Source organism: Panthera leo, chromosome C2 (genome assembly GCF_018350215.1).
Source record: "Panthera leo isolate Ple1 chromosome C2, P.leo_Ple1_pat1.1, whole genome shotgun sequence".
Taxonomy (NCBI): Eukaryota; Metazoa; Chordata; class Mammalia; order Carnivora; family Felidae; genus Panthera; species Panthera leo.
Window position 1 is genome coordinate 27186410 of NC_056687.1, and position 13873 is coordinate 27200282.

Here is a 13873-nt window from a genome sequence, read left to right on the forward strand (position 1 = left end):
TTTAGCAAGAAGTCAAGAAGTTAAAACTAATTCCCAACCAACTGGCTAAACTCTTCAGGAAATATCTTTCTGAATCTATTCAACGCTTCAGTTGAAATAGTCATACATTATTGATTGAGAATTACCATTAAGATTAGATATAGATCTATTCTACTTTAGGATTTTTACAGCCTGGCATTATACTAAGGTTTTAGCGGTAGAACACTGTTATACAGACAATATATTGATATTTTTGATTATATGATTTTCATCTAAATAGAGCAAGTGATAAAAAAATAAAGATGAATAGATATGCTGTGTGTTAACTTGATAGCATTAATATTCATACTAAACTTTTATACTAAAAGATAATATAAAAGTAAATTGAAAGAGAGACAAACTCTAAATGTGATTGGAAGGACTGTTTGTCTTGGAAAACCTCACAGAATGGAACTATAAGGGTAGATTAAGCACATTAGATTTTATTGTAGAAAATTAAGGATGAATAATATTTAAAGGGACCAATAAGAAAACAGCTCAAGATATTTACAAGTGACAAAAGATAATAATGTTAGATATAGAACTTCTGGCAGCAATTAGAACATTTTTTAGAAGTTGCCCATCACAAATATTTTCTTTGTGATATATTTATGGCCCACTTTCACATCCCTATAGTACAGATGTAAAATTTTATCTTGTGGTAAAAAGCAGTATTTTCTTCAGCTCTTTCCATACAGTCCAGTATTATGACAAATCCTTCAGAAAATCATATGATATCAGATACATTATATTGCCTCAAAACAAGTTTGACAATATATCCGAATTCTTAATGGTGTTAATAGATTTACCTCAAGTCTTACTAACTAGCTTGCACATCAATAAGATATAAGAAGTTTCCTGCTGTGTATTCAATTGTTCTTGAACCAGCCCTGAAACAGTGTCTTAATACATTACATATACCATTAATCATATCCTTGTTCTAAGAGTTGGCACATCTTATGGAAAGAAATGACCTCATAGAAAAAACAACAAAAATATGTTTCTTTATTATTAATTCAAATTAATAGTCATCTTTCCAGGTAAAAGCATTAATTGTTTCTAAGTTATAGTGAGATTATTTTATCCTCGAAAAGAACAACAAAGCTAAGCTTAACCTTTTAAGATTGAAATAAGATGAATTTTGCTGTGATTATTTTTATGAAACAATCAGAATATGGTTAAAAATAATTTTGTCCCAATCTGGAATGGACTGTCATAGCATTTAAAGCTACACCAACATGACATAATTAATAAGATGGGGGATTTTCACATTTCATTTACTTAAAACTCAACATACCAAGCTTTATAAATTGTGAGATTAACAATGAATTACCCTTCAGGGTTTACTTTTAATTATTTTCAAAGTAAAAATTAAAATAATCAATGTTTATATATAGTCAATTAATCTTCAACAAAAGGGGTAAGAATATGAAATGGAAAAAAGACAGTTTCATCAACAAATGGTGTTGGGAAAGCTGGATAGCTACATGCAAAAAAATGAAACTAGACCACTTTCTTACACCATACACAAAAATAAACTCAAAATGGATTAAAGACCTAAATGTGAGGCCTGAAACCATAAAAATCCTATAAGAAAACACAGGCAGTAATTTCTCTGACATCTGCCATAACAACATTTCTCTAGACATATCTCTTGAGGCAAGGGAAACTAAAGCAAAAATAAACTATTAGGACTACATCAAAATAAAAAGCTTCTACACAGTGAAGGACACAATCAATAAAGCTAAAAGGCAACCTAATGAATAGGAGAAGATGTTCACAAACGCCATATCCAATAAAGGGTTAGTATCCAAATTACACAAAGAATTTATCCAATACAACAATTAAAAAATTAAAATCCAATTAAAAATTGGCAGAAGACATGAACAGACATTTCTCCAAAGAAGACCTACAGATGGCCAACAGATACATGAGAAGATGCTCAACATCACTAATCATCAGGGAAATACAAATCAAACCACAATGAGAAATCACCTCACAGCTGGCTTGGGATTTTATAAAATCAAAAGCACAAGAAACAAGTGTTAGTGAGGATATGGGGAAAACAGAACCCTTGTGCACTGCTGGTAAGAATGCAAACTAGCACAGCCATTGTGGAAAACAGTATGGAGGTTCCTCAAAAAGTTAAAAATAGAATTATCATATGATCTGGTAATTCCACTATGAGTATTTACCCAAAGAATGCAGTAACGCTAATTCAAAAGATATATGCACCCCTATGTTTCTTGAACCATTATTTACAATAGCCAAATTACAGTAGCAACCCAAGTGTCCGTCAATAGATGAATGGTTAAAGAAGATGTGGTATAGATATACAATGGAATATTACTGAGTCATAAGAAGGATGATATCTTGCCATTTGCAACATGGACCGATCTAAAGAGTACAACGCTAAGTGAAAGAAGTGAGTCAGAGAAACAGAAATACTACATGATTTCACTCACATATGCAATTTAAGAAACAAAACAAATAAACAAAGACAAAAAGAGGAAAGAAAAAAAAAAAACACAGAACAAACAGGTGGTTACCAGAGGGGAGGTGGTAAAATAGGATGTAAAATAGGTGGTCAAATAGGATGGGTAAAATAGGTAAAGGGATTTAAGAGTATACTTATTGTGAAGAGCAGTAGGTAATGTATAGCATTGTTGAATCACTATATTGTACACCAGAAACTAATATAACATTGTATGTTAAGTATGCTGGAATTAAAATTTTAAAAAAAATCAATGTTTAATATATATTCTCATCCCAATCTAGTTAGTAAAAACATTTTGAAGTTCTCTACAATTTTGTAGCTTGTCATCTGGAATTATAAAATGATACTGGGACTTTCTTTATCCAATCCTCTTACTTTCAGATGCCATACCTGAGACGCCCTAAGGGTTAAAATAACAAGTGTACAGTTTATGTACCTATTTAGTGGCAGCTCACACTCTTCCCTGGCCAATGCAACTCAAATGAACCAGTGTTTAGTTTGTGGCTATTCTCATTTTTCTTCATACCTAACTTATTTGACTAAATATATGTTTTAGCCATCACTTATTTCTACAAAACTATCAATAACAAAAAGTAAGTTCGCAGAAAGAAACTTTCACAAGTAACTGAAGAAGTTTTATTTTTCAGAAGTTTTAGTTTTGAAACATCGTATCCTAATGACCTTTACTTAGTTTTACCCAGAGCAGAAGTTTAAGAAAATTACAAATTTCTATCAGGAAAAGTAACAGCAAATTTTAGTTATTATAGCAATAACAAATGGGTATAGAAGACAATTTACAAGGCTAAAATGGAGAGTTTATCTTTTTTAAAAAATACATTTTATTTAAAAATATATATTATTTACTTTTTAAAATAGAAATAAGCCTTTTTCATTAATAAGCACATAGAACATAAACTTGGAGGATGGGATAACATCCCCTAAGACCTAAACTATCTATAAACAGTAAGTTGTTCCTGTAAAGCCCTCAGCCTATCAAATGGCCAGAAACACTGCTGGCAGCAGCAGAATCTTATCACTGAAACTCAAATTACTTGCCAACATTTCTGAGGTTACTGGAGGGAAACCATCTCAACAAAAGCATGTTTTTCACTAGGTTTGTGTTCTTGGATGCTTTATCTGTTATATATTAACTTCCTTAAGAGATAGAAGAAATTATATGAGGCCTATTTGATAAGTGCACATAGAATAATAGCCAACTTCTTATGATTGAAAACAAGTTCTTTTAAGTGAGAAGCTACGTTTTAAAAAATGTCCAAATGCAGTAATAACTATTTCTTTCCTTGTACAATACTACAGCATGTAGATTTAAATACATTTAATTTTAATTTGATAGCAACTGCTTTTAAGATAGGGGGAAAACATGGTATTCTTTAATTTAAAATTCTTTTAATTAAAAAAAAACATAAAGGGCATTAAAATACCAGTACTTCACTAATATTTCAAAAGTTGTTGTATTCTTTTAAGAAAACGTCTCTTTTACAGGAGTGACTTTCTATTTCTTTGCCCCTGGGAAAACCTCAGAGAACAGAGCATTAAACAAAGGTAGGCTTTATAGGCATTGAGTTAGAATATATTATAAGCATGTCTAATTCACATAGAACAATGCCTTTTGAACAAAAACAAACCCCAAACCACAGGACCATATATCTGTACATGAAGTTTTTATCATAGTCACTGTGTAAATACTAAATCAGTATTTAAAAAAGTAGATCATCACTAAAAAAAAAATTGAATTTTCCAAAGTCGTTCTATCCAAGCTTAAAAGTTCATGATTCAACAAATTACTATTCTATTACTTTTTATCTTATAAAGACAAAAAAGTACTTAACCTTAAGAAAAGTTCAAATACTGTAAGAAAAATCATGCAAATGTACTCACAATTCTGGAACTGATGACTTTATTGTCACATACAACATATTTGTCATAAAAATTCAACTTCAAAATTACTTCCTAATTGTGATTATTAAATCAATCAGTAATTATCCATGGGAGTGAACATATGAAAAGTATGAGTATAATTACAAATGATAATTTATATCTAAGTGAAAGTTGTATTTCAATCTTAATAAAACATTTCTCTTATGGCAGTAGATTTTTCCATTTCATTATGCTAATAACAATCTTTAATCAATAATTATAAATTTTCTATCTCAAAACTTTAGTTTCTCTTAACTGTTTCTTGAAAATGTGTTTTTTAGAAAATACGATTAATCACTAAATTCTAATTCTTCTATCTACCTAAACAAATTTTCAAGTGCCTCATGTAATTTTGTAAAAAATATCTATTCAACTAAAACTTGCAAATTATGTATTCATTAAGTACCACCCTGCTAATTATTTCTATGTTCTTTATATAGTCGAAGAATAAAATTTTTTCACAACTAAACCAATATATAACTTTCACCACTATTCATAATCCCACCCCTCCGCCACCAAAACAAACAAACAAACAAATAAATAAATAAAATAGAAGGCGGTGTAGAGTTTACATTTCAATGTAAATGGGTACCTTGAACTGTATAATTTTAAAACAGAAAAATTAAAATTCATAATTTTTATCTTAATTTAAAAAATCATTAATTATGCCAATTAATATTTGGTTACATTTTCATTTATTCCTCACACCATTTCTACACTGCTAAGAAATATAAAAAAGATCATGTTTACATTTAAAGCTAAGAAATCTACAAGTTCTTCTAAAAGATGGGTATTACAACATTTTATTGTAACGTAAGATATTCTTGGAAATTTTCTAAATATTTATTCTGGATGTTTAAATGCAACTTTATAATTTTGGGGAAGGGATACAATTTTATTTGAAAATATTATAGAGGAAAATATTTCAGCCAGGAATTTTGATAGTACTTCACATGATTAAACATGTTCACAACAATGAATGCAAATAAATGTAGGTCCTCTAAACATCTTGTGTGCTCTGATAAATATTTATCCTTGTCTTTTGTGATAAGGTCTATTGTCTGCAGTCTCACCAAGGCAGAAGGCAGGGAGGGACACCTCCCAGAGACTTCAAAAGACCAAGGTTGTGGAATGGGTGTTTCTGTACAGAAAACATTTCATTAAGATCATTTCTGATTTTGAATCTCCCTCTGTGCTGATGAAAAGGAGAGCTGTGAGGAAGAGAACCCCCCCACACACACACACTCCCCAGGCTGTAAACAGGGTAGAACAAACACCCTGCAGCTCCAAACAAGGAAACATGGGCCCCCCTGCTGGCTAGCCCTGGGAGGAAGTTATCTCCCACAGACTTCAGAGATAAGTCCAAGAAAGGGATATAGGTATGAGAATCCCAGGCACCGGGAGAAGGAAGAGGAAACGGAGCTAAACCATTCATCATGATTTAGTTCCACCATTGTGTCATGATGCAGTAGGATTCCTGGGCACAAAATGGCTGTGACTTTGTTTTAGAAATCATGGCTGTTATATTTCCAAAGGGGAGGGGGTGGGGGGGGCCCTCTAACACTTCTACTACTTTAGCAACTGAATCACGTATCAATAAACTGCATTTGTGCATCAAACGATGAAGATTATGGCTTGTTACTACCTCACATGGATGAAAAACTTTTTTCCACTGAATTTCAAACACTAAATTATCATAATAAAGCACTTTATTAAATGGACTTCTTAATGAAGAAAATAGAATGGAATCCACATGTTCCAAAATGTCAAACACTTGAAAGAAAAAGTGTGGCAGCCCAATTTGTAGTTTTGAAGCACACTGTTTTCATGGAAATTAGAACGGTGTTCTTAAGGGAAAACCTGACTCATCTCTCATTTGACAGTTCCTTTGCTAAGTTACAGAAAATGAACTTGAAAAACCTGATACATTATGAATCTGTCTAACAATATTTGCTTCCATAGGCTTTTACATTTAATCTCTGAATTTTACATATAATCTCTGAGTAAGTCCATGCCCACAGCCTTGCACCAAAAAATAATTATAAATCATATTTGATTCATTAGGTCTTCTGACTTATTCCTAGTAAGATAAAATAAATAAATACCAATATTCCAGTGTAGTATAATTACATTAAATAACTCTCTGCAGTAGCTGAGCTTTCCATATTGAAAATACTTCCCTCCTATCCCTTCAGAAACTCCATCAGCAGGTTGTCCTTGTTTCTTTGTGTTGTTGGTTGAAACTTTGGGATTTCAACCAAAATTAAATCTTCCTGAGAAACAACATCATTCCCAGTGATACAACAGTGGCACTCTGGTGGCAGTGGTTTGCTTTGCTTTCCTACTTAATAGAACATAGTTTTTTAGTGAAAATCTAAAGATGGGGTAAAAGGTTCAGATAGTTTTTGATGCTAAAACATTGTCTAAAGAAAAATATAGGAGACAAATGGGTAGTAATGGTTAGAAATTTATACTTTTCAACCTAAGAATGCATGTTTATTATAAATTGGCTCTATATTTGACTATAAAATAAGGTGGCAGTTAGGCAAAAAGACCAGAGAGTATAAAGTAGCAGAACACAATAAAGGTTTCCTATCAATGAAATACAAGAAAAAGAATTATGCCAAAAAGGTATAATAAACTTGATTCCCCTGTGGGTGGATAGTGATGTTGTGCAGGAGTTCTGATTCCTAGCTTCTCTATCTGAAAGTAGCAGCAATAATATTCTACTTTCTTTACATTACAGGCTTATGCCGAGAAGGAAAACATATACTATCATCCAGGACCATCAATAACTCATTCCTAAAAATATCTTATCCAGCAGAAAATGATTGTGGTTCTCACTACAACTTGTGTAGAAATACTCTAATTCTTCTCCCTCCCAGACTCATAGTTGTGATCTACCTTCTCACGGCTTTTGAATTAGATACGCCCATATGACTTGTGTTGGCCAATGAAATGTGAGCAGACATGATGCTTTAAAAATCAGTGAGTCATTCACTGGTGTCCCTTTCTCTGCTACATCAGTCATGATGGTCCTCTATCAGCCTGGGCTCCTCAGAACTGAAACATGCACCGGCCTTGTTCTATAGCATGAGTGAAAAGTAAAAATTTATTCAGAAAAACCAATAAAATGTGGGATATCTCATTACTGCAGAATAACCTAGAAGATTCTCACTCACAAACTATGTAAATTCCAAAAGGTCAAATTTATCAAGGTCCCAAAGGGCTAAAAAAAATGTAAAATCCCTCTTGCCTACACTTTGCCTTTTAGGCACAAATTTGACAACATCCTCATGTCAATTACGCGTCATTTTTGATACCTACAAATTCAGCACGTTAGTTTTTTCTGTATTTCACTCATTTTCACAACAGGAAAACTGAATCAAATGGTCAATTAGTATTATTTCTAATTAATTAAACAAATATTGCTACACAGACTAAAAAGTGACACTACCAAAATTTAACTGTTAAAGCAAAACTATATTAAAATTGTATAAAATTTCATTCATAAACTGATGTTCAAAGGAGTAAATGTGACACAAAAAGGAAAATCTGAGGACATGAACATCAAAGTCCATGTGCAAAGACAGAGAGATGTTAGTCAATGACCATATATCATATACATAAAAATGTTTTGTAAACTGTGACATATCTTATAAAATTAGGCTTTTCAGAAAAATAGGTCTTGTAACCATAAGTAAAACGAAAACTTTGCCTTATCAAACTTTGATCAATCTTCATCAATTTTTGTCAGTCTTCCTTCACAATGGACTGTAACTTACAATGTAGATTTGGTTTTATGATGTGTCTTAGTCAAGATGTTTGCCTAAAGGACTGTGGCATATCTACATTTGGCATAAAATTATTTAGAGAATACTTCCTTTTAATTAGAGTGCCTCCGGCATAATTGATACAATTTGAGGCTTTTCAATGTGTTCAAGCTTCATTACTTGTGAATGAATGAATGAATGAATGAATGAATACAAAGAAGACACGTATTCAGTTAAACAATGATAATAGCTATTTTCTAGAACTTACCATATCCAAAGTACTTTGACATGGGCTACAGCAGAGGTTCTCAATGCTGGATTCACATTTACTGCAGGAGATTTAATAAATAAAAGTGCTTGAGCCTCACCTAACACCAATTTAATTAGAATCTCTGCAAGGGGGACCTGAGCATTCCCCTCCCCCACCACATAGGTGGATTAGCGGGTCAAATGATAAGTATACGGTTACTCATGAAAAAAAACAAAAACAAAAACCCTACACCTGTCAAAGTATACAACTTGATCAGTTTTGACACAGGTATACATACAGTGTCAACCCAATCAAGTTTCTTTGTCTATTCCTGAGTATTTTAAAAGTCTTCTTGGGTGCTGCAAATGTGCAGCCAGAGTTGAGGCACATAGTGTTAGAGGGGGAGAAAGAGATAACTGAGGATGATCCCTCTCTAGTAGCATAACATCATTTGTGGGAGACTAGCAATTAGATATTTGTAACTAAATATAAGGAAGACTAAAGTCTAAATATAGAAACGAGCACTTTGAAAAATAAGTATAACCTGATGAATGATATATTTCTATTTATATTTAAAATCATTTATATTTAAAATCATTTATATTTTATAATATTGTTACAGGACAAAAAATATTCAACATTTGAAATAAAACTGTAAATACTCCTTTCAAAACACTCTTCATATAGGGGCGCCTGGGTGGCTCAGTTGGTTAAGCATCTGACTCTTGATTTCGGCTCAGGTCATGATCTCACGGTTTGTGAATTTGAGCCCCACATTGGTCCCCATGCTGATAGCACAGAGCCTACTTAGGATTCGCTGTCTCTCCTTCTGTCCTTCCCCTATTCACACACACACACACACTCTCTCTCTCTCTCTCTCAAAATAAATAAACAAAAAGTGTTTAAATTAAAACTCTTCATACAGATTACTCTCCTTTGAATCACATAACAATAATAGTGTTTCAAAATAGTATTTAATATTCAAGATATATTTTAATGAAAATAAATCAATGTCAATTTTTGCTGTTAATTATAATTACCTATCTACAAAAAAGTACTTATTAGAGGCTATTTCAGAATTGCATTAATTGAAAAATTTAAGAAAGGCTACACCAAGCACAATTTCATTTTGCTTCTAATATTGAGATAGTTATTTTAAGTATTCTTGTATATAGTTTGATTTGACCCAATTCCCTTGTTATAATTAATTTGCAGCTATTATGAAAGACTTTGTCATGCTTAACTGTATGTATTTATCCCTATAGTTATGGTCCATCTATCAGTGACTGATAGATTCACATAGATAGATTCAGAACTTGATAATTCACATAACCTTTCTGGCACTCTGTTATATGATATGGACAATAAGTTAGACGCCCTCAAAAGCAAAAACAAAACTGCCAGAAAGATAAAACTATCACTTTCATAATTCTGAATATAAAAAGCCACCTTTTTACAGTAGGAACTGTCAATATTTGGAGAATGAGGGCCATTTTCACCTATTAGCTCTCATGTTGTGTTTCCCAATCTTGAACAGTAAAGTTCCTTCTTAGAAAAAAACTGTTTGCAGATTTACAGTGTGAACCTAAATTATTTTTTCTACATTTAATTATGAAACTAATCATAAATTTCCAGGGCTTAAAATACGAATAAAGCTATAAAATCAAGAAATATGCATAAAATAGATACAAAGCTACACAGCAAAAAATCTTCCCCACTAATAGAACTAGAGAGTTGAAGATTTTCTTTATTTGTTAAGATATAGAAAAAAATATCTTGATAATGACTAAGTCAATTGAGAATAAATGTTTCCCTCATCAATTGTTGATAAATCAGTGCAACCATAAGACATTCAATTCAGCTTCCTTAATTATTGAAACGACTGAAGCAATCTATCAACTATTCAAAGGCTGTCATTGACAATGTGTGTGGAGTACTACATATCACACTATTAAGAGCCAATATACCTTGATGTTTGCAAAGAAGTGACTAAGACCAAGCAGTTAAAATGTAAAAGGATAATTGCAAAGGCTAACTAAGCATAATTACAAAGACTTAACATTTGGCTTAAGAATTTTAACTAAACAGGGGCACCTGGGTGGCTCAGTCGGTTAAGGGTCTGACTTCTGCTCAGGTCATGATCTCGCAGTTTGTGTATTTGAGCCCCACATTGGGCTCTGTGTTGGCAGCTCAGAGCCTGGAGCCTGCTTTGGATTCTGTGTCTCCCTCTCTCTCTCTGCTCCTCCCCTGCTCCCACTGTGTGTGTGTGTGTGTGTGTGTGTGTGTGTGTGTGTGTGTGTGTGTGTGTGTGTGTGTGTCTCAAAAACAAAACATTAAAAAAAATAAAAAATAAGAGTTTTAACTAAACAAAATATGATAGGGAAAATCTAGCTTGAATGCTTTTTGTATGAAGACAAAGAGAAACAACTTCTATTTGATCTAAGTTATATGATGTAGCTGCTAGACTCAATCAACCTAGTATCAATCTCTCCATTCCAAATCTTCTATGACATCCTCATGACTCTCTTATTTCTACCAGCACAGACCTACTTTTTGAGTTTAAGAAACAAATATGCAATTACATGCTTTAAGAATGAAAATTACATAATCACAAATACTCCATTATGAACATCAGAAAAAACATCATAATAATATAGCCTTGGTGGTGAGTTATTTGGTGGTGTAAGTATACAGCCATTTTGAATCACGTCAGAAGACTCTATTTGTACCACCTAATAGTTACAATTCACCACATCTCTTTAACACCTACTCAGGACTCAAACTATTATTTACTTTAGCCTCCATCACTTTGGAAGCAATCTCAGAGTATCAAACAGCTATAAGCATTATTTTGAATAAGTCCCTGATACTTTAAGCCTGTAACATCCAGAAAAATATGATATAATATAATATAATATAATATAATATAATATAATATAATATAATATAAATGTACAAGCTTTATTATAAACCTGAATCTTCTCAAAATAAGCATCAGCAAACATTGGTAGAATACCCACCATGTGTCAGGAAATGGTCTAAATAGAAAGGAAGCCATAACACAGTGATAGAATGTGATTAGATTCAGGGGTGTGGGCACAGGTAATAGCAAACAAAAGAAGAGACAGACTTGGTGCCAGGTTGTGAAGAAAATCGAATGGCAATGCCAAGGAGTTCAGCTTTGTCTTCTAAACAAGTCATCAAAAATGTTGAATGGGTGACTATCATGGTCACATACATATTTTAGGAAGTACTCTGATGGTAATATGGTTGATGGACAAAAGAGGGAGCAACACAGAAATAATTAGGAGCTTATAAAAAAATCAAGGAGCAGATCTTGTAGTTCTAAAACTAAAGTGACGAATACAGAGGTAAAGGGAAGAAGTTTGGGATTCAATGTAATGATGTGATCAATAGGATTTTGATGAAGTTTGGTTAAGAATAGAACAGAATAAAGAGTATAGATAAAATATTAATTCAATAAAAATTAAATATTGAGAACCTATTAGGTTTCTAGCACAGATTACTATTAACCATCAAACAGGACAGGAAATGGCAGGAGGTACAGATCAGAGATACAAACTGAGCTCATTAAAATTTGGGTGCCTTTAGGTTATCAAATAAAAGATACACTAATGCCAACTGGAGATACTGAACCTTGGAGAGTTCATCCAGAAGATGAAAATCTTTTTAACATAGAGGTGAAAAGTATTAGCTGTGTAGGGAGATAGCTTTTATACTTTTTAGCACAGTGCCTAGAGCATAGTTGATTTTCAATAAATGTATGTCAGATGGCTGGATCAACATTGAATATCAAATTCTGGTAGAAATTTATCTTGACTTTTAAAAGCTATGGTGAAGCTGTTAAAAAGAAAAGGGAGGGGCAGCAACAATAACTCACTAGATAAAAAAAAAAAGTCATTATATTTTGTATTTAAGAGTTTAGTGTCAGAGGGGGTCACAAAAGTCCTGAGATGGAAATCTGACAGGGTAAATGACCTGGATGAAGAAAAAGTGGGAGATAGTGGGACTACCCTTGGGAAAGAGCTAGAACACTAAGTACTTGCTGTAAGACAGGAGGGTATTTCTCAAGGCCAGATTCCTAAAAGTGGGAATGCCAGCTCTATATAGATTCTTAATTCTTATCTCTGACCCTAGTGTTACTCCTACTGTGGCCAATCTTCCCCACATTCCTAAAAGATTCATCTTCCTATATAAGGTCTACTACTATAACTCACCAGGTTATATTTGATAGCTTTACCTCTAGAGTATGAATCCAAAGGGATCACTTGGGCTTTGCAAGAATTTGTACAAACTAGCCCCATCTCTGTTTAGTATATAGAACATAAAAACATGAAGCCTGTACAATCCGATTTTTTATTCTAAATTGATAAAGCTGGATCCAACTTAGTATACCACATGAATTACATATTGCGCTCAAACATTCCCAAAACCTTTAAAAAGTTAATCATAGTCAAACCTTATTATAAACAACCCAAGGTACACCTAGAGACATGTGACAGAAATAAATCTCAGAATTTAAAAAAATGGAATGAGAAATAGTATTCAGTGGAATTAATAAACTAGAAAAAAGAAAAAATAGCAAGAGAGCAAAATGCCAATTTTAGCTTTTTGAAAGGACGAATAAAATGTATAAACTGTTGACACACATAATCAAGAAAATCGGAGAAAAATACACAAATATTAGGAATGACAGAATCTATCAAACTTATTGAGCAATGATTTTGCAAGCCCCAAGCATATACTATATAAATATATGCTAATAAAATTAAAGGCTTAAATAAAATAGGCAATACTTTAAAAAGTGTCAGACTGAAAATTAACTCAGTAAGTAAATTCCAACAAAATTTAAATAAAACTGGATTAAACACTTTTTGAAAATTGCAAATACCACTTCCAAAATAGATTCTGTGGATTTATTATTTTACTAGTGAGCTTTTTCAAAATTACAAATAATAGAAATATATACAATTATATAAAATTTTATATATGTGTAATACTTCACAAGGAATACTATAAAGGTTTCAGTGTGAATATAACATCCTTAACAATACCAAAAGGATGGCAAGCAATTAAAAATACTATAGACCATCTTTATTTGGGAACATTCTCCCAAATTCACAAGTAAATGAAAAATAATTGAATTAAGGTATGTAATAAAAGAATAAGCTTCCAGTTGTGCAAAGGTCACATAACATTAGCAAGTCAACTGGTCAAGAGAGGAAAGCCAAATCATCCCTTCAATAAATTCAGAAATATATGTATATATAATTTCAAGTTTTATACAGCATGAACAGAAATTTCTGATAATCTCATTTAGTTCACTAAGAATAGGAAAACTTCTTCACAAGAAAATAATAAAACTTACACAGTCAA